Below are 3789 nucleotides of genomic sequence, written 5' to 3'. Positions count from 1 at the left end.
GCATACCTGTAATCACAGCTATCAGGAGGTAGAAATTGGGAAGATTATAATTCAACTCCAAGCCAGGCAAAAAGTTATTGAGATCCCATCTCAATTAATATACCAGACATGATAGTTCACGAATGTCATCGGCTAATGGGAGCGGTTATAGGTAGAAAGATCTTAGTCCTAACAACAAAGGAGATCCTATCTGAATAATAGACTCAAGCAAAAAAAAATGGACTGAAGTTATGGATTAAATGGCACAGCATTTGTCTAGCAACGGGGAAGCCCTAACTTCATCTCTAATATAGTCCCCCATCAAAAGAAAAAGAAAGAAAAGGAAAGGAGAGAGGGAGAGAGAGAGAGAAAGAGGGGAGAGAGAAAGAGAGGGAGAAAAAGGAGGAAGAGAAAGAGCAGGAGAGGGAGAAGAGGAGAGAGGGAGAGAGGGAGAAAGAGAGAGATCAACTACTACAAAGAATGAATCCATGAAGCCACAAGCACAGCTCTATTTCCTGTTCTGACAGTATTATGGGCAATCAACAGATTATATGGTTGGGTCAGTGCAAGTCATAAAGAATAGAAACAGGCTATCTGTACTGATATTACTTCATTATTAAGCCACATGAGGAAGGAAGGAAGAACAAGCAATAGCTCCACAAGGTGAACAGCCATCTAGGAGGAAGCAGCTTTCCCCCCGAAGCACAAGAGGGCTAGCCCCTCCATTGCCAAGACACCCATGGTTCACTGCAATGTGACCTATCACACACAGGCTCAGTTTAACTTTGCCTCTGCTCTTCCTGAGGCAGAGAACAAAATGGTTAAGAGCACAGGCTCTGGCCCATTCCATGATGAAGTCTAAATCTAGGCCTTGTTTTGGAGGTTGCCATAAAAAAGAAGCCTGACCATTTTCATTGTCATATTCCAATATAGCGCACACCTTTGTGGCAAACTTCCAGGGTGATTGCCTCCTGTGCCACAGAGCAATCTAGATGGTTCCTTTTGGTAAATACCAACCCTTGATTGAATTAGTCATGTAATGGATAGTCTCAGTTCACTGTGGCTGACTTCTCAGTAAAGAGAAGCCAGCAAGGCTTAGAGGATCCTGGCACTGCTATCTGCTACCATGAGGTAGGTGGCAGACCCAAAGAGTCAATTAATCCAAATAAAAATGAGCTAATTAAGCAATGTAATAATAACGAATATAATAATGTATCATAAACACAAGTCATATATATAGTATATCGTATACAATTATATAGTGCCCTAATAAAGGAATTTGGTTGAGTAAGCAATAGAACATAAAGTCAAGTTCAAGTCTAGAAAGAAATAGGAAACATTATGGCCAACACACATCATAATTCATATCTTTTTATATAGTCTTTACTTATTAATAACAATGTTATGTGTAGGATCCACTGGCATCTTTATATCATTTTCTTTTTCCTTCCTTTTTTATATACATACTCTAACAATCCAAGTTAGGAAATTCTGCAGGATTGTTTACAGTTACCCAAGAGTAAAAATTCTTTAAAATCATTTTCATAAAAATGTATCCATCATCACAAGCAATGACACAATGATACAATAGCCCTCCATGGACCCTCATCCATCTTTGGTAACTCTCAACATTTAAGCATTCCTATTTTGTCTGTCTCTTCTCTCTGTGGCTGTGATCCTCTAGCACAGAAAGAACATAAATTGGTTTTTTTTTAAGTACAGCTGTATTTATCTGCTTGAAAAATTTTCTTTTTAGCACCCTCTTCTTTCCATTTCTACAGCCATTGCACAAATTCTGCTGATGGCCAGAAAGTACTTGCTTCTTATCAACCAGAATAACCTCCTTTCCTTCCTACTCCAGAACAAGGCATTGGTCACTTAAACCATGCTCTGCATTCCATAGACCTGTTTCAACCAGTTTGTGAGCTGCCAGAAAACACATGAAAATATCATCGCATTTGTTGGTTATTTATGTATTTATGCAGTACTGAGGTTTGAACGCAGAGCACTTGCCAGGTATTAGCTCTACCACTTGAGTTACACCTTCATCCCTTTTAGCTTTAGTTTCCTTTGAATAGGGTCTCACTTAACTGGCCTGTGAGCCTCCTATTTATGTTTTCTGCTTAACAGGCCACCTCTCCCAGCGTTTATTAGCTGAGATAGCATCTTTCAAATATTTTGTGGAAGCTAGCCTTGAACCATAGTTCTCTCAAGTAGCTAGGGTTCAGGCGTAACCCACTGTGCCCACCTTCTTTTGCATTATTTTAGGGACCTATTCCTTATGCCAGATTAAGTACCTAGCAACTGTGAATCTCAAAATCACATCAGACACACTCTCTCACTCCCATCCTATTGCTAATTATTCATACCCTAGCCCTGTCCCTACCACCTCAACTTTAGGATGCTTTCCCTGCTTAAGTCACCTGTCACTGAGTTTTTTCATATTTACCTGCAAAATTTAGATCAGGCCACTTTCCTGTCACATTGTTTAGATCTCATTCACTCGACAGCTATTTATTAGGCATTGTGCTAGGCACTGTGCTATTTAGGTGTGCTTTGTCTGGGACTGTTAGAGGAGACAAGGAACACTACAATACCTAATACTATCTGGACAGTTACACTTGTAGGTCTCTTGAATGGAGACCAAAACTAGCAGTCAGTGGTCTTTCTGTGAAATGGCATTCAGCTGAAGAATATAGACAATCTGGCTTATGACTTTTTTTTTACACGTTTACAGAGTAAAGAAATAAGGAAATGCTTATTTGCTTATGTTTGCCACAGTGATAGAGGCCCCAGCCAAAATTCCTCCTAATCTACGAAGCATTACTAGAACATGATTCCACAAGCTGATTTTCTTCAGCCTTTTCATTACCCTAACTAGACCAGTGTCTATGCAAGACGCACAAGACCCTGGCTGCAAAACTAAGAGGTCAGATATGATGACCCCTGTCCTAGGAACAGTGGACAAAGGGCACTGGAACAGCTACAGCATGGGCTGTCTTTTCTCTGTTGAGAACATGCATTTTAAAAAAGAGGTTAAGATTATTAGCTAAGGGCCTGAGAGAAAGCAGTTAATCCTATTTATTACTCGTCATGACTGGGGTGAGTCTCACGTTAGGCAAAAACGTCTAAGTCCCATCTTATCCTCTTGCTGCTTACTACCTACCCATGAGGGGGGCTCGTTCTCACAAAACTCTTGAGAGTGAACCACGCTGTTAATTTGGTGAAGATCCCCAGCCAGCAGACATCCTGGACCCTGGAGTGAGATCTTGAGGCGGCCCCAGGATGAGCTCTTGGGGTATCCCAAGCACTCAGGTACCCCAATGGAGTCAGTTCCGCTGGCTGATGCTATAGGTAGGTGGCTGGCTGCAAGGATCAAAGGACGAGCGAGGGTATCATGCTGTTGCCGACCAGGTGCACAGGACCGGGGAGAAGGAGAGGGGAGGAGGCAGGAAGGTCACCTGCATCCCCACGCTCCACTTCTCCGGCACGTTCGGGAGGGGCGATCCAGGAGGAGGAGGCCCGGGAAGCGATCTCCTCCGCACCCTGCGCCACCCCGCTGAGTCTACCCGCCCTCGGGGCCTCGGTTTCGGGAGAGGTGAGGGCGTGTCCAGGAGGCGAGGGTGGCCTCTGGGGCCGGGATCGGGGGCGGGTCGGGAGCCCCCTTTGTGGCACTGCCAGCGCAGGGCGCGCGGCGTCTAGGCTCTGTCGGAGCCTGGACTCGGGTGGTGGCAGGGGCCGGGAGGTGGCGGGAGGTGGCGGGAGGTCGGTACCCCGGCGAGGATCGGCGCCGGAGGCCTCGGGGCCGCG

The sequence above is a fragment of the Dipodomys ordii genome, unplaced genomic scaffold (assembly GCF_000151885.1).
Source record: "Dipodomys ordii isolate 6190 unplaced genomic scaffold, Dord_2.0 Scaffold4, whole genome shotgun sequence".
In the NCBI taxonomy this organism is placed as follows: Eukaryota; Metazoa; Chordata; class Mammalia; order Rodentia; family Heteromyidae; genus Dipodomys; species Dipodomys ordii.
Note: the sequence above shows the minus strand (reverse complement) of the source record.